Source organism: Dermacentor andersoni, chromosome 9, assembly GCF_023375885.2.
Source record: "Dermacentor andersoni chromosome 9, qqDerAnde1_hic_scaffold, whole genome shotgun sequence".
In the NCBI taxonomy this organism is placed as follows: Eukaryota; Metazoa; Arthropoda; class Arachnida; order Ixodida; family Ixodidae; genus Dermacentor; species Dermacentor andersoni.
In genome coordinates, this window is record NC_092822.1 from 108629379 (window position 1) to 108647685 (window position 18307).

At 47.5% G+C, this 18307-nt stretch overlaps 1 protein-coding gene across 3 annotated transcripts in view; it reads left to right on the forward strand.

The window, feature by feature from the left end:
* Positions 1 to 18307, forward strand: part of LOC129384168 (uncharacterized) — a 101589-nt gene that overhangs the window by 51615 nt on the left and 31667 nt on the right. The window lies entirely within an intron of this gene.

Below are 18307 nucleotides of genomic sequence, written 5' to 3' on the forward strand. Positions count from 1 at the left end.
TGTCCAGGAGGGCTGCCACGTGGTGTTTTTATTGAGCGCCGTAAGCCAAACCTATGAGGAAGCGCGCCGCGTTATTCCTCGTACTACGCAAGGGAGGCGCTTCCGACAGATGGCGACTCCGTAAATCCTCGCCCCCAATAGCGCTGCGCTCAAGTTTCCATTAGAGAGTATCGTAATCGTAGGTGATATTTTTTTTTTTTTTGACCCTGGGTCGCACTGGGGACGCTGGCTCTCGCTGAGAGTCACTCGGACATCGGTGAGACGTTGGATAAGAGCTGGGTCACACTGGACGAGACGCTGGTTTCACTGCTCTGATGCTGGGGCGCAGTAATATTTGCTGTAAACGCGCTGTTTCCCGACCCCGCGTGCAGCAACTGCGCCGATTTGGAGACGCTCGACCACTTGCTACTTCGCTGCCCTGCCTTCGATGTGGAGCGCACGGACTTGTGTACAGTCTATCGGCGACTGGGACTGACTTACGATACGGCGACCGCACTGCTATTCCCTGCAGCCCACTCGTCCATCGTGAAGCACGCTCTTTCGGCACTGCTAGACTACTGTAATGCGACGCACTTGAGAGCGCGGCTCTGAGCCCCGCACTCACATTTTTTTTCCCCCTTGCCACGTTCGACCTGTCTTTCTCTCCTTCATCTTTTTCTTCCCATTCCCCCACTCCCCGTGCAGTGCTGTTGAGGTGTCCTCCTGTGAGAGACAGTTACGGCGCTGCACTCATCTCTTCCGTTTCCTTTCCTAAAATCACTTCACACACACACACACACGCGCGCTGTTTCCCGCAGGAGTTCGCTGGCTCATAGTGGAGATCACGCTGGTTGCGTTTGCACCGCACAGGTTCCAGTACGCAAGGAATATAGGCGCTGTTGAATATTAAATGCTTGAGACAATTTTATCGGGTTTGGCAGCCTCTAATTCGAAATAACGCTATTCTCTGAGGTCATAACAGTTTCGTGTAGCAGCTTGGAATAACGTGGTGTGGGCTGCTCCATTTATACGTGCGTATATGACACTGAAGGCCACTTTTGTTTTTTAATTTATGTTTTGACTGTGCGATTATAGCTATATTCTTGAACCCAGATAGCGCCTTGGTCTTTAGAACTCATTACAGCAATCAGTGACTTCATTCTTGAAAAGAATTTTGCAGTAGCTTCTATGCTGCCACAGCTTCTCTCCAGTTGGGTCTGATAAAGAAGCTATATTAGCTGATAAATAGCTATATTCTTGAACCCAGATAACGCCTTGGTCTTTAGTAGCTTGCATTTCTTTATCCATGCATTGGTGCTAACGAGAGCTCATTGCTCTGCAGCAGTGTGTGTTAGCAATTCGTACACGCTCACTGCACTTCTTGTGTCAGTGTCCGCGACGTGTTCCTGTAAGGGTTTTAGATGGGTTAATAAGCGATGCCGTAACCGATGACTCCGTTCATATTTGTCTGCATATATAGACAGATGACGCAACCGATGACTGCGAGTTGTCGCGACACTAAATAAATAAACCCAGAAGTCGGTCGGACGCGTTCGAACGGAACCCAGAAACCCTACCGCTGACTGAATTATCGCACCCGCCGTGGTTGTTCAGTGGCAATGGTGTTGTGCTGCTGAGCAGGAGTACAGTGTACTAGAATAGGCAGTGGAACGACCGCGCTCCTTGGGCGACTATCGCGGCGGCGAAAGTAGCGGCGGCGCTGTGATCGGCGACTACGGGGAGGCGCGCGTCGAAGCCTACGCGGCATGTGGACTCTAAAGGCTACTTCCGCAACTTCTTTCATTCATTCCCGCCCAGGACGCGCCCGTTAAGCGAAACGAATTTTTTCTAGCGTTTGAAATTTACTCTTTCTCTATTTTGGCCAAAACCGCGATGCAAAGATGCTTGCTTGCACCGATTGCAAATGACGGTACACGCCGTGCGCAGTGTTTACTGGTATGAATAGATGAGACGAAATAAATAAAAAAAACTGCAACAGATAATGATTATCTTCAAAGATTTATTGCACACTTCCATGGCATGAGGATGCCAAGAATTCACATACTATTAGAATGCACAACACAAATACGCAAAATGTTCCAGGTCAAGACAATGCAGAAGTTACTAACATACACAAACATACAGTGATGTTAGAAATACATTAAGGGGTTTTCCATGGTATGACAAAATTGAGAACTTAATAAAAAAATGCACAATAGAAATAAACATGTTTAGCAATGCCATGGTTAATAAGTACAAATATATAAATAGCGACACCCACTGAAAGATTTAAAGAAATTCACAATACAGATAAGCAACTGTGCTGTACACACAATACAAAGGTTAACTAAACTGCAGCTATCATTCAGGAATGCCGGCATACCAGTCAAATTAATGGTTTAATATGCAATCAATTCAGCCTGCTTAACTTCAAGTGCTTAGATGACTTCCGCTTGAAGGTGCTGGCTTTAATCAGCCCCTTTACCAAAAAGTGGAGCCTGGTTGTGACATAAAAGCCGACAACACGGGGTGTCCAGCATTCTGCATGTGCTTTGCCACCAATACTCAAGGGCCTGGCAGAATGAATCAGCTCCAGGATATCCATTACACTCTCACTGTGCACCTTATTAGTAGAGAAACAACTAGTGAAAACATCCTCTAGGCGTGTAATAAACGTAAAAAGTTCAACTGAAGGGTACAACAAACCACCCTGATCTTTGAACTGCACAAATGCAGAAGCAGCCAACAAGCGCCCTTGCTCAGTTGACAGCAAGAGGTGGGCAATGCAATCAGGACATTTGGTCGGTAGCACGCACTTTTTTGCCACACAGCCTGAAATGTAATATATTAACCTTGACTCGCTTCTCTTCACATGATACACATGTTCATCAGTTTCTGGTGGCAAAGATGTAGTCAGAACCTCTGTATTTTCATCTGTGTACAACTTCACTGTTTCCAAAAACTTTCCCTTAGTGGTACCCTTTTCTCTGTCGGTTGCCTCAAGAAGAGAGTTGATCACATCATCCTCCACATTGCTGCCCGTGACGCTTCGTGCCAAGTTGTAAAAAGAAAGACAATGAACAGTCAGTAGAAACTGCTGCGGCGTTGGATGACTGTTGCAGCCCGACGAAAGTCTCACTATACCAAAAAAGTTCTCAACTTTATCCTGACTAATCCTTGGAGTTAGCAAATATTTTAATCCCACTTTTTTGTTCAAGTATAGTCAAGAAGCTCGAGCGTACTTGTCAGTGTTACCCTTAGTCCTTCTGCAGTTGAGTCACTGAGAAAATGCCTCTTGTCAGTGTGACGCTCCCATGTGTTCAGAAATTCAAGCATATCTTGGATCTTTTGTACACTGGTAGAATTGGGTGCTAGAGCTTCTGCTGGATACCTAGAAGTCATTACAGCAATCAGTGACTTCATTCTTGAAAAGAATTTAGCAGTAGCTTCTATGCTGCCACAGTTTCTCTCCAGTTGTGTCTGATAAAGAAAGAATGCTTCCAGAGGTCCCTGTCCAAAGAGCTGAAAAGCATAACTCACTCTCATTTGTTCAAAGTTGTTCGGAAGAGAGCAAGCAGACACCATCCTCAGGAAGGCGTACAAGACGGCTCTGCGTCTACCGAGAAACACGTCGAACGAGAAGTTGCTCCAGCTGGGCATCAGCAACACCTTCAGCGAGCTCGCCGAGGCTCTGCTGGGTACGCAAACCGCGAGACTGAGAGGCACCCCTACGGGACGAGCGCTCCTGAGGAGGTTGGGTCGGGATACGAGCGGACTGACAGACAGATACGCGGACGTACCGGACCACCTTAGGAAAACCATTAATGTGGGACCACTGCCAAGAAATATGGATCCCAACCTACACGAAAACAGGCGAAAAGCTAGGGCCGAATACGTTGAGAGAACGCTAGCCCAGCTAGACAATACAGTATACACGGACGCCGCCGTATATCTACACGGAAGAGAACGCGTGGCCGCGACGGTAGTGGTTAACAAGGAAGGAAACCCAATCACGTATGCCACGGCAAAGGTCGCTGGCACAGCGGAGGCCGAGGAGATTGCCGTAGCGCTGGCGGCAGCGGAAGGTTATAGAACAGGCCGATCTCTCAACATACTGACGGACTCAAAAGAGGTGTGCAGGAACTATACGAGAGGCAGAATCAGCAAAACTGCCCTCAGAATACTCAGCGGAGCCACCTCCGCCGAGAAGGAAAAGCCCAGACACAAACTAATCTGGATCCCGGGTCACGTAGGCATAGGGGGGAACGAAAGGGCAGACAGCCTAGCTCGAGGCGAAGCGTTCCGAGCTGGGCGGTCGGATGCCCCGGAGACCCACCTACAGGCTTGCGAGGGGGGATACGCAGAGACCCTGAACTTACATAGAGGAACTAGAATTAGATATCCGCCACCACACAAAGACCTCACAAAGGAGGAAGCGACCAGCTGGCGCAGACTACAAACAAACTCCTTCCCCAACTTACACGTGCTCAATAAGATGTTTCCGACACAATACAGGGCCACCTGCCCTTGGTGCGGTGCCAAACCTACACTCTACCACATCACCTGGGAGTGCGAACGCAACAAAGCATTCCACAAACACGAACACCCGAGTGCGGAGCAATGGGAGGGTCGGCTCACCAGCAGCGAGCTCACGGCCCAAAGGGCCCTAGTGCAGCACGCGAGCGATGCAGCACGACTCAGTGGAGCCTTGGAATAGGGGCCCACCCTTGCTGAAGAGGAGTCTCAAGTCGCCAGCGCCAAGAAGATAAAGACGACGGAGACCTCGTAACCGCGAAACTCTTGAAAGACTCAAAAGTTTTCACTCACTCACTCACTCGGTGCAACATGAACACTTGATATACCAGGCATTGCCCTCAATGCAAGTGCACTGTTGTCAAGTGTGAGGGCTTCCTTCACAAACTGTATGGACACCTGTCCATCCGTTGTCTTGAAAGTCGTGCCCAGAAGCCGGTTGCGAATATTCTTACAAGATGAGGGAAGCCAGAAAAAAATAAAGGAACCGGCTACTGTCATTTGGGTGTTGCTTCTTGCAGATAACTTCTTTCATTGATGCCCTTACATTAAAAACTCTCCACATCTTCCTATTCCAAAAGGCTGCATCACACGTTATATAGTCGATAAGAAGCCTAGCTTTTTCTGCGAGTACTGTGGCCTCAAGTAGAATTTTCGCAAGCAATTCACCCTTGACATTCTCGTGGCTACCAAAGACACCAAGCACCTGCATCCAATTGCCTACAAGGGGCACAAACATTACAACAAGGCCATGATTGCATGGCAAGGTCTTTTGGTCCTCAGGTGTGTACGCTCCAAGTTCGACAAAACCTTCAATTTTTCCTCGTGTGGTCACTCAAAGGTGCTCGGAAAGCTTCATTTCATCAATGATAATGCCTCCATGCTTGTGAAGTTCATCTAGTGGCACCGTTTTCTTTTTTAGTGCGATCAGCATTTGTTCATTAAACCCATAACCACCCCTGTATTCAGCTGTGTATTTCCTTATAGTCGTTTCACTTGGCAGGGTTAGAATTGCCTGCTTTCGCATGTATCTGTTAAGTTTTGGGCTAAGCATTTTAAGTAGTACGCACTCCAAAATCCACTCTTTCTCGTAGATCATCCCACGTGGACTTTTCCTCTTTGAAGCTTCAAAACACTGCCGAACAGCAAGCTGCTGCTTCGATGAGAGATGCTTAATCTTCTCGGCAAGCACTTCTTCTTTGGTCGAAGCACTATCGGCTTTCATGTTACTGAGATCTTCGCTGAGCTTCATTATTTTTGATGTAAGGCGTTTGTTCTTGCGCGTGCATGCTTGCAACTTCTGCTATGTTTTCTTAGGCGCACATTTTGGCGACTTCCGACTTGGGAGACGTGACCGGCGGGTCAGAAGCGCTTTTCTCAAATATTTGCACGCAACGCACGGTATTTCATCCTTGGTCGTTCTATCAAGGCAATTTATGCTGAAAGCGGCTTTCCACTTGTTTTCTACTTGGTTACGCAAGCGGTCTGTAAGACTGCTCATCAAAAGGACCTCGTCGTTCGCAGCAGCACCCTTACACAGATACATCTCATTGGCTTGTTGCAAAGCATTCATTGCGTCCTGCACTGTTGTCAGCGATGACTCTACCACCAGCTTCCCACACAAAAATGTGTTCAAACGAAAACCACCAGAGCTATCCTCTGTGCAAAATACGGCCCTTTCAACTCTCACTTCACCTGTGACGGCGTTAAAGGTGCACGAAGTGAAACAAATTCCTTCCGCGTCATGCATCGCATGCAGAACCCAGCGCTTATTAGGCGGGGTTACATTGTTAAGCGCGGCGACAGTCACGACAGAATTTACATCACTTTCGTGCTCGTACACACAAAATGTCTCACAAACATCGGCAGGCTGATCTACAGTCTGACGCTCTGCAGCACTCGAGAACAGTACCTTTTTAGCTGATCTGTTGATTTCTTCAGCCTTGTGTTTTCTCTCGTTCCTTCTCGGCACCACGCGCTTGCTCAAATACGCCGGGGCATTTGGTAAGATTGTTGGCACTGCGTCTGACGAAAGCGTAGGCTTTCCTCGCGGTAGACGAACTTCTTCGCCGTTGATTACGTGCACATAGTTCCTGACAACACAGTGCGGCTCAAAGTGTAGTTCGCAAACTGCACAATCCTCCGTAAGTTGTTTATCCGCTCTGTGCAAGTTCTGCTGCCATAGGCTCCGTCGTTCAGGGTCCGCAGGTGCCTTGAAAAGCGAGGGCTTCTTCCGCTCGACTGTATCCAGTGCTACATCCAGGGGCGTAGCAATGGTTCAAACGTTGCTTACCCATTGCTGAAGCAAGGAGTCACTGTTCACACACGAACTGTGTCGGAAAACACGCACTAAATGAAGAAGCATGTAGCCGAAACAGCGTGCCTACGCCATATCTCGCGCGCGTGTCATAGAATAAAGAACCAACTTAGAGAAGAGAAACTGCACCTTCCGCCGTGGTTCGAAAATAAGCAGCGGCAGCGCATGGAACTTACTTAGGCGGACGCCAGATGACGTTGCTCAATCCGAAAGCGGAAGTGAAATTTTTTTTTTTTAGAGCAAAATTCAATATGGCCGTTTTTTGCCGGTCGCGTACGCTGGTACGCGCCGTGTTTGCCCTGCAGGCTATGCGGCATGCCTCAATGCCTTCGCTGCAGCGTAGCTGGTGCGTTCTAATTGCCAAGAGCCTCTACTGACGCCCATACAAACAAGCCACAAGTGAGTGAAAAGAACGCGCGACTTTATTGGCAGAAGACAAGCAGTGTACATTCTCGTGCAATAGCAGAAATAAAATTTGCGTGTCGAGATACGCTGGAATCATTGACGCGAGCTCGTAAACGGCTCACCGTCGTCGTCGCGCGTGGTGGTCAGGTTAACGAGCAACAACCAGCAGCGGAAACATATTGGACAGAGTGTGCCACTTGTTTGCAGCGACAGTCGCCGTTAAAAATGCCCAAATTGCATTGCGAAGCAATCGGGAGACGCAGGCATCTGCTGCCGCAGCCTACACAGCGACATGGGCTACCCCAGATTTTAGCCGTTCACTCCTTTCCAACCTGCACGTTTCTTTTCTTTGGGGGGCCGCAAATGTGTGGCTCACACTTGGTGTCTCACATTGTCTCACTATGGACAAGTCGCTTTCGTGGGCATCGCCTCCATCAACTACTTTTGCGGGCCTTTCCAACCATCTGGCTATCAACTTCATACGCATCGGACTATGTAAGCACGTATGCTGGTCTCCGTTCATGCCTAATCGCGGCCGAGAAAGGCCAGAGGCACAATTTGCCCATTGCTGCAGCAGGAAAGGGCGAACGGGGAGCACGAATCACGGTGCATGAAAATTGGGAGTCTATGTCGCTGTGCAGGCTGCAGGAGCGAATGCTTACTTCGAGAGACTGCTTCCCAGTGCAACCGACCAGGCCGCAATATTCTAAAGATATAACACTGCGACCGTAGCCAAGTGACATAACAGCAAAATTAACAGCAATCAATTACCACATAAGGTTCAGACAATACATTATACATTGGCGACGAACCATATGGCAACAGTGAGCATTCACATACACGGGTCTCTTACGGTACATTCAGCCGCCTACCTAAAGGCGTAATGCTTGCCTTCGTCGCACGTGGTGGTCTAGTAACGAGCAACAACCAGCAGCAGAAACAGATTGGACAGAGTGTCCCACCTGTTTGCAGCGACAGTCGCTGTTAAAGATGAGCAACTTGCAGTGCGAAGCAATCGGGTGACGCAGGCATCTGCTGCCGCAGCCTATACAGCGACATGGACTACCCATAATTTTAGCATTGACTCCTTTCCAACCTGCATGTTTCTTTTCTTTCGGAGGCTGCTAATGCGTGGCTCACACTTGGTGTCCCACATTGTCTCAATATGGACAAGTCGCTTTCATGGGCACCACCTTCATCAGCCACTTTTGCGGGCCTTTCCACCCAACTTCATACACGTCCGACCATGTAAGCACGTATGCTGGTCTCCGTTCATGCCTAATCACCTCCGACAAAGGCCAGAGGCACAATTTGCCCATGGCTGCAGCAGGAAAGGGTGAACGGGGAGCAGGAATCACGGTGTGCGGAAATTGGGAGTCTATGTCGTTGTGCAGACTGCAGGATCAAATTCTTACTTCGAGAGGCTGCTTCCCAGTGCAACCGACCAGGCCGCAATATTCGAAAAACATAAAACTGCGACCGTAACCAAGTGACATAACAGCAAAATTAAACAGCAATCAGTCACCGCATGAGGTTCAGACAATACATTATACATTGGCTACGAACCATCTTACAGGCATAATGCTTGCCTTTGTCGCATGTGGTGGTCTGGTAACGAGCGACAACCTGCGGTACAAACAGATTGGACAGAGCCTCGCACCTGTTTGAACCAACAGTTGCCGTTGAAGATGAACAACTTCCATTGCGAAGCAATCAGGTGACGCAGGCATCTGCTGCCGCAACCAACACAGCGACATGGACTACCCGGCATTTTAGCGTTAACTCCTTTCCAACCTGCACATTTATTTTCTTTCGGGGGCCGCTTTGTGTGGCTCACACTTTGTGTCCCACTTTGTCGCAATGTGGACAAGTCGCTTTTGTGGGCATCACCTTCGGCAGCCATTCTTGCGGACCTTTCCACCCATACGGCTATCAACTTCATACACTTCGAACCATGTAAGCACATATGCTGGTCTCCGTTGTGAGCAAATCATGGCCGAGGTAGGCCGCAAGCACAACTTGCCCATGGCTGCAGCAGGCCAGAACAAACGGGGCGCACCAGTTACGGTGTGTGTATACTGGGAGTCTATGTCGCTTTGCGGACTGCAGGAGCAAATGCTTACCTCGAGGGACTGCTTACTAATGCAACTGACCAGGCCCCCACATCTGAGAAACGTAACACAGTTACCACAACCAAGTGTGGCAGCAAAACCAGATTCTGCAATCAATCACTTCAGTGTAGCTTGCACAAAGACCCAGGCTATCAAGGAAGAGGAACGATCATCAACGAGACTAGGAATATGGAAAATGAGAAAGCTTGCATTCAAGAGAGAAGCCACTCTGCTCTGCAAGCATTGAAGGCTAAAAACATCAAGAAAAGTAAAATGGTACATAGCACATGTGCATAGGTTAATGCAAGACGCATGCCGATGCTGCATCAGCTATTTCAGAAGAGGAGTTGCGCATGACAACATACACTAGAAGATACTGCTACAGATATGTTAGGCTGCTAGACAGTGACTCGTATTAAGTATCAGCGAAGAATCGGTTGACCTTTATATTTGGATGAGGATGAATGATCTCTAACAAAAATGGGCAATGAGAAAGCTTGCATTTATAGAAAAAAAATTACACTTGGCACAAACGGAATTAACATGGCTAGTAAGCTGATTAAGGGCAAACTGATGGAACTCGATCTTTTGGCCAGCGTCGTCCGTGCTTGGTCAGATGTTGCAGGTGCATCTGAAGACGAAGAATTTCTAGAAAGTCCTTTTTGAGTTACCTGCATGACTCAGCCAAATGTCCGTGCTGGTGGAATGGTGGCTGAAGCTCTTTTCAGTCTTGACACAGTCCTCTGCAGACTTGATATCTCATTCATATTCTTCTGTATGTGCTTCTTTGTTCTTGGTGTAAAAGCCTTGCAAATTCGGCTCCAGCCCCTTCCTGTTGGCGCAGATAGGAGCTCCTGTGATGACCAAGATGTGCTTGGCATAGCCTCTGTTGGGGCAAAACGGTGACACATGAGATACAGCACAGTTTAGCCAAATTTATGTGTGTTTTATATGTTCGAACCAATTATACTGAACCATAAATATGAACAAACATTCATATCTGCTGCAAACAGCAAGCCAATACAGCATATATCAAACATATTTATTTCTGAACCATGTGTTGTTTACCTTGTAGTAGTAGCCAATGTCCACACAATAACCTTGTTGTAGCAGGCAGCAGCTTCTGTTTAGTGCGTGGAGTGTGTTGCTTTATACTGGTGCCGTCCTCATTACTGCATGTCTGGAAGAGAATTTTGACTGAATCAGAAATTGAAAAAGCAAAGTTTTGCAATATGAAATGCAAAAAGGTGTGACATATATGTTGTAATGATTTGCGACTACAGCACACATGCAAATGTACACTGTCTGTTCTAGGGTGCTTAAGCAGCATGTTAAATAAATATTGCTATTGTCCATAAAATTGATGTCTGCCTAACTACAATGCATGTCAACAGCGCAAGTACTATTAAGATCACAAATGAGAACATTTGTGGGTTCATTTATACACTAGAAGTGATCACACTGCTAGTTCCACAAGCAAATGCATGAAAGTCATGAAGCTATTAGAACTGATGCATTATTTTTCTGCACGAACGTGATGCACCGCTTCACTACTGCAAAAATAAATGCCCTACGGTAAACCAATCTCAACAGCAAGAACATTTGGAACCAACAAGTACGAAATATGGGTGAATTATCATGCTTTCAACTGTTTAATACATTAAATTCTGTACTTTCACTTCATTTTACCAAAGGATTATTCGGTTTTGTGGACGAAAGACGTTGCCGGCGGACTCGAAAAAAAAGTTTAATATGTATATTGATAAGGCTACTCAGTCACCTACAACCACGGCTACAATAACATGAAAAATGAGACGCGCGTTCCGATATCGCTCTTTCTTTCCTAATTGTGTGTGTAAACCAAACGACAGCCTCGCAAGTAAAGGTTTATTGAGGAAACAGCAACTGAGATCCTCACTGCCCATATGTAATGCAGGATCTAGTTCGTTAACTTGTGCCCGCCTGGAAGGTAATGAGACGGATATTATATAACGATTCAAGCAGCGGTGTTAAACGACTCACCGTTATTGCCGTTGTCAGCCGCAGCAAAATCCAGCTCCCGTTTCGATGCAGACCTGTTCCGAATGGCTCACGACCGAAACCCAACTGCCGGGCTTACACGTCCGCTTGCAAACACGTAACTTCACCCCAAGTTAAATAACGCGAGACATCGAAGCGCAAGAAACTAGTTTTAGAAACAAAGAAGCAGCCAGTCTTGAGTGTACGAACGAATGAATCCGTGCCGCCGGGCACTCGGAAATACCGGTAAAAATTTTAAAAACAGGCCAGAGGTCACGTGAAAGATCGATGATGCTGAACGCTATTTGCGTTTATAATGGCGAAGAAACAATAAACTTACTAACAAAGAGTACAATATCTAATTAGCAATGATAATTTTGCCCTGTTTTTATGTAAAAGAAAATGCTTCGGTAATTGTAAGAAAAAGTTTGTAAGATAATATTGCGCTTACTACGACGCCTCTACAGAGAAATGTTGGAACTAACGAAAGCATCCCGAAGTGATTCTACTACGCTGGTTTTGTTAGCAGCGGCGCGCGGTCGATTTTTTCGCCCTCTGTGGCCATTTGTTGAACTTGAGAGTGTGCTACCCCTGCGCGTGTTGTCAGGGGGAATAGCGTAGTCGACGACTGCAGCGCCGCCGCTACGTTCGCCACCTGCTGTGACAGCTTTGTCAAGGCGCAGTCCCTGGCGGTCGCTTCACTGCCCCATTCTAGTACACTGTAGCAGGAGGTCGCGGGGTAGAATCACAGAACACCTATACAAACTTAGAGAAGGGAAACTGTACCTTCCACAGTGCTACGGAAATAAGCGTAGCGGTGGCGTCGTGAACTAAAGTATGTGACCACGGGTGGCGCTGTACAACAGGAAACGGAAACGGGGTTTTGCACACGCTTCACCAGGTTTGCACACGCTTTACCAGGTGTTCTGTGGCTTTACTGGGTTTCTGGCTGCTGCGCCTCGATCGTGCTCCCGCCAGTTTAGTTGCTGTGTAGCAAACGTAGCGCCTACATATTTGTAGGCGCTACGCTTGCCACACAGCAACCAAACTGGCGGGAGCACGATCGAGGCGCAGCAGAATACATGTAGCGCTGAGTCATATCGAGTTAAGGCACACTCTGAACTGACTTTTAAGGGCATTCCGAGCGGTTTTTCGTTTATTACGCCGCCGTTACGGCGAGTTGTGCCGCCGCGCTCCAGCTGTTGCATTTCGTGTAGGGCTACTGACAGAATGCGGTTTCCAGGTGGCACGATGGCCTCGACTGGAATAAACGCACACGACACCAAAGATTGAGTAAGCCTGAAAATATTTTATTTGCATTTTACAAGTACAACAAAAAGCACACGTCTACGCATCCACACAAACGCGGTTACATAGTCAAGAACATAGTCAAGAGATGGCTCATTAATAAGGGTAGCACAAACGCACAAGAAAGAAGACCTAAGCTACAAAACGTACGGTCGGCTGCTAAGTATATTTCCCTGTCACCGCGTGTCACTTTTATACAGCATCTTTACAGCACTACCAGGCCGGGTAGTTTGGCGGAAAGAACGCAACAGCTTATACGGCCGTCAGCTGCCTCTTCCTTACGGGTGTCATAATTATCCTAATCTCCGCATCAACGTCGTGCAAGTTCGCATACAGGTATCTGTATCTGAACCACATGTGCCAGCTTAATACACGTGTAGTGAAATTATGATAACCACTGCGTCTTATCAAACGTATTGGTTTTGCAAATGCGCATTACAGCTGACGGAACGACATACTGTAAGTGAAGCACAAGAGAACAAGGACAAAAGGAGGATACAACACTTGAAGAAATGAAGAATTAGTAGGCATACAGCAAACAAGCGATGACGGAGAACACACAATGATGCATCGGGTGTTCTGCGACATCGGTTTGCGTACTTACGGTGTTATGGAGATCAACGGCATAAAAACGTACCTTCAAGCGTACTCCCTCAACCTCCGCCGCATTCATTATGATAGTCAACGCCTAAACAAAATGAGGCACTATTCTTTGCCAAGAGTAGACCTTCTTACAGCAAGTCTATGTAATGACTCGCAGACGAAACCAGCATGCTTTCAAAAATGTTTTACCGCCGTAGTATTCGAACGCCAACGGCCAGGAAACACATCGATACCAATAGGCTGTCGGCTGTCGGTGGTTAATCGAGCACAAAAACCTTGACGCTATGACTAAAAAGCAGCTTCAACAATCAAATTAAAAGAAAATCAACTGCCTATTTGCCTGAGGTAAAAAAGCATCCTTAGACACCTCGATTGTTCATGTCAATGGTTTGTGTAAATTAAAAAATTCAGCATGTTCAGCGCCCCTAGCAGAGAAAGCACAAATTAAACTATTCGACCAAATTACAGTAGCTCCACTTGCGCGCTTATGCTGAAACGCGCCTCGATTGATTTTTCGCCCTCTGTGGCCATTTGTTGAACTTGAGAGTGTGCGGGGCCTGGTAGAATCCCGGCCACGGCGGCCGCATTTCGATGGGGGCGAAATGCGGAAACACTCGTGTACTTAGATTTAGGTGCACGTTAGAGAATCCCAAGTGGTCGCAATTTCCGGAGTCCTCCACTACGGCGTGCCTCATAATCAGAAAGTGGTTTTGGCACATAAAACCCCATAATTTTTTTTTATATTATCGCACGGGTAATAAAGCTGAGACAATTCTTGCGCTTCCACTTTTCATAGTCTACTAAAGAATAATGCTAAAAAGATTCTGAGACTCAAATACACACACTTTAGCTAGCCCCAGGTACCCACGCGGAGATCGTTTCCTTCCACCGAAGGTTACTTGCAAGTACCTGCCGAGTCCGTGTGCGTGCTATCGGCCCATCTGGGCTCTGGAGTACACAAGTCTAACGAGAAGAACTCACTCTAGCGTTCAACTCTTGCATCAGTGCCGCCTTTAAATAAACTATTTTTTTAGTGTCTTCAGTGTCAGCACAAGAAGCGATGAGCACGGATAAGACGCGTTATAAGTGTATGCGTATATGTGCTGAATTGCCGAAGGCTGCCGCCGCATTAACCGACGCTTCTCTGACGAGACATGTGACTACACAGACGTGCCGACTGAAACGCCTTGTTGAACTAAGAAAATGTTGTATTTCCCTTGCGCGAAGAACAAGAAACGGCAATCAAAATCGGCTGTAACAGCTCGTACAGCGTCCCGAGTCGGCGGTTTATTTAAGAGTTTTTTCGAAGTGAATATACCAATCGCGAAATAAAATCAATATTCAAGCGTAAAACGGACGCCGACAAAGAACATCCAGCCTCCAACGCGCAACACTGGGTCCATAATGCGTCAGTGGTACTGGGTACTGGGTTTTGCAATAAGGACCATGACAAATTCCAAATAAACGTATTATTATGGTAACTATATGGACACTTCAGGCGCATTTCTGCCGTCGGTGTCGTCGTCGCGGTGAGGTTCCGTATAAAGTGTAAGGGCGATAAGAAAAAAACTCAGTGCCCTCCCACTCTGTGAAGAAGGATGACCAGCGAAGCTGTGTATGTGGGCTCCTTAATGGCAAACTGCACCGCGGGTCGGGCCGGTATTGCACTATCTTCGGGAATAGCCCACGTATGGGGAGTGCTTAACGCCTGCTTCACCTCCACCGCGGGTCGGCCCGTCAGTGCACTATATTCAGTATCGGCCGATGTATGGGGAGTTCTTAAAAAGGGAAGCTGGAGGGCTTCCCAGAAAAAATGAGTGAAGAGCTGTTTGTAATGGTTTTCAACCCTCCGAATTCGAATATCGCATCGAAATTGAGAGAAAGAAAGCGCAAACAGATTTTATTTCGACGAAAAGGGCGGCAGCAGCAGTCTCGGGGCAGCTCGCCCGCGCCGTTTGCGCCTGTGATTGGTCGGGCGCCTTGTGACGTCAACAATGGTGTTCGTCCGGACCGGCCGCTGCCGCTAGACATGAAGGACGGGGCAAGGTGGTTTGGTGCTGTTTTGCTGAGACGGTAATGGTAAATTTCGAGAGCTTGCGTTTCTCCGAGGAGTTCGGTGTTGCTCCCTACATGTACGAGCCGGTTGTGAGGAGCCGGCCTCTCGAAGAAGGAAAATATGCTTTTAGTAAGCAGTGGTTTCGACGGGAACGAAGGCGAAGTGCTAGCATCTCCTCGTGTTAGAAATGTTCTTTGTGGAGTATGTTTTTTGCAAAGCTGCATTCAGCAATCCAGTGAGCTCGTTTCCGGGCAAACAACTGTACTGTTATGTTCAGAGAACGCCGGCATGATCGGCCCACCACTTCAATTGATGCTGCGCACGTCAACTACCACTCTACATACACACAAACGAAGGAATGCAGAGTCGAGAAGCAGCTTATGACGGCACGCACGCAGAAACAAGCACGCTCAGGCGCGGTCGCGGAGACTGCGAAGGAACGGAACACCAGTGCTGACGTCACTACGCCGCGGTTTCCCGTCTCCGCTGGCACCTTCAGCCTCAGCAGCAGCGCGCGCCGCTCGACGGGGGGCGGAGCGACAGCGCAATTTCAACCGACGATTACGTCGCTCCTAAATGAAAAATCCCCCCCAAAATTTTACCTCCGTGGTTTGTAAGGTTCCAGCATCCGTATATGAGCGTCTTCTTGAATTCGACAGACTATTCAGGTTCCCTTTAAGAGGAAGCTTTAGCTAGGGTGCTCCTATCTAAATACATGCAAATGGAGAATTTGTTTTTCTCGGCAACCACTGCACCGAATTTGGCTTGGTTTGTTGTACTTGAAAGAAAAGCTTAAAATCTAGCGACTGTTTGTTTCGAATTGTTGCTTTAGGTTGTCAATTTTTTATTAAAAATTGGAAAATATCAAAAATTTTCAGAGAACGATATTTTCTAGTTTACAACTCTGTAACTCAGCAATGGAAAGTGATACCAAAATTATGTGAATTGCATCTAAGAGTACATCTAAAGCGGAAAAAATTGATATGTTATGCATGAATCTCAAAAAATTTATTAATATGGAGATACACAATTTGCAAAATCCTTGTAAACAACGTAACAAATTCACGTAGGATATAAAATGACATATCAAATTTTTCCGCTTTCAATGATCTCATGGATGTCGTTTACACGTTTACAGGACCGCAATACCTGTTTTGATGCAGAGCTATTAATTTGTAAACTTCGTGCTTATATTTTTTCTCGCGTCCTAAATACTCGAGTCCTAAATCAGAATTCCGCTTCCAACAATCACTAGAATTTAGCTTTCTCTCTCAAATGCAACAAATGTCATTAAAATCAGTCCAGGGGTTATATCAGAAAAACGCTCTTGCGTTTTACACGTATGCGAATAGGCCGCGTTGGAGTTTGGCCCGAGCTAAAGCTTCCTCTTAACGCCTGCTTCACTACCGCCGCGGGTCTGCCCGGCATTGCACTATCTCTGGGATCGGCCCACGTATGGGGAGTTTTTTGCTTACCACGACGCAAAAATTTCCTTGGACGGTAGAGGTATACAGCTTCGCTGTAACGTCGTCGCCGCGCGCCGTATGCTCTATGTTGGAGTGAATGCGTGCAAGTGTTAGCCGGCGGTTGCGGTTCAATATCGCGCATGCAAGGGAGGAAACCGGGAAGGAAGCACGCCGTCTTCCGTCGCCCGCAAGGCTCCGAGGGAAGGATGGAGAGAGGGGCGCGTTCTAATCAGTGTGGCCCGGGCGGCCGCGCGCATCCCCCCGGGCTGCTGTATCTTGAAAGCCATCTGCGAGGGGGCAGAGTCTGCCGTGCGCTGTGTTTTCGCGGCTTAGTTCGCGTTCATGTGAGAGGCAGCATGAAAGTCAATTCGCTCGCTGCTGCTCCCGCGCTTCCTCACTCCAACGTTTTGGCAGCGCGTTTCCGCGGTCATGGAGTGAGATGTGTCCATGTTTGCTTGTGCGCGCATGGCACCATTCTTGTTAATTTAATTAGTATGCCCATGTTTACAAGTTTATACGGTCGATATATTTACTACCCTAATTCGTTTAACTGTCCAGTTTTTTGCTATTGTAATCGATGCTTCGCATTTCGGGCAAAACTGCGACTTTGTTTTTTTTTTCAGCACGACCATGAGTTGCGACATTGCTTGAATGCTAATCGCATCAACTTCCACAGTCATCAAGTGATGGGTTCTGCCGGAATTTTCTATGCTGATGCGCGGCACGTGTAAGAACCTTATGGTCGTGCAATGCTTATGCACTACGTCGTTCACAGCTATGCGGAAAGTCAAACAGCAGTTCATGCTAATGGACACTGTCCGGCGTCATCGCCGTCATTTCACGAGGACGAAGGCAATGTTTGATGTTTTCTGAACAAAGAGTGCGGAGGAAACGTGCATGCAGAGTTCGACGCGAAAGACAGTGGCAGGGCAGACTATTATTCGCCCATTTCATTTCTGCGTAATGCCACTTTAACATAAGTTGGCGCGCGCTCATGCGCTCGTGTGATCTCGTGTGCTCTCGCGCGGACGTTCTACGTGACGTGACGCACGCATGTATAGTCTCGAAGAGCCGTGCGCTTGAAGTTTTCCCAAGGGAAATGCGCATGCGACTGGGGCCTAACAGCTAGACCTGGCTGCTGTCTTCGGAGACTGCGCCCCGTATTTTGAAACGACCCCCGACTCGAAGGTATTCCTACTTTTCACAGAGTAAGGTGCCGCCCCTCGCCTAAAGAAGATACTACACTTCTCAAAAAGTTAACGTGGAGTGGGCAATGAGAAGCACTGACCACTTTTATCGAGAACTGGTGCTGTCGTCCACTTTCTTCAGTCGAGGTGAAGTACTGAGTGGAGGAACGTTCTGGAATATGGGGGTCAGGCTGGATCCCAGCAAGCGACAAGCAATTCTTTCGTTTTCGGCGTGCGACCTATTCGGCAAGTTAGTGGCAGCATTCATGGTCAGAAAAGCTTGGAAAGGTTCGCAAAAAAAAAAAACTTCGCTTGAATAACTT